Genomic DNA, 283 nt, shown 5'->3' with positions numbered 1-283 from the left:
GTTCACTGTGGCTGGGAAGAAAGGAAATTGTCAACTGCTCGGTCTCAGCTTGATTCGTTTATCAAATGCTCAGGATGCATTTTCTTCATTTCCCACAGCACACCCAGATCTCCTCTAATGAGTCTCAAATTAAGCTCAATTCTCGGTGTTTTCACCCAAGTGAAGACTTTGATAAAACAAAGCAGGGGAAGATCAGCCAGAGCCCATCAGGCCACCCAGATGGGATGGATGCATGTTCCTCCCACAAAACCCTGCAAAGTCAGACATGGCTTAATCCTGCCTG

The 283-nt window shown here is 46.6% G+C and overlaps 1 protein-coding gene across 1 annotated transcript in view; it reads right to left on the bottom strand.

Moving 5' to 3' along the window:
- The window catches only part of STIM1 (stromal interaction molecule 1), a gene marked incomplete at its 5' end in the record, with an annotated part of 45,856 nt that overhangs the window by 24,530 nt on the left and 21,043 nt on the right, over positions 1-283 (bottom strand). The window lies entirely within an intron of this gene.

Source organism: Geospiza fortis, unplaced genomic scaffold (genome assembly GCF_000277835.1).
Source record: "Geospiza fortis unplaced genomic scaffold, GeoFor_1.0 scaffold96, whole genome shotgun sequence".
Classification (NCBI taxonomy): domain Eukaryota; kingdom Metazoa; phylum Chordata; class Aves; order Passeriformes; family Thraupidae; genus Geospiza; species Geospiza fortis.
This window is presented reverse-complemented; position numbering and strand designations above follow the sequence as displayed.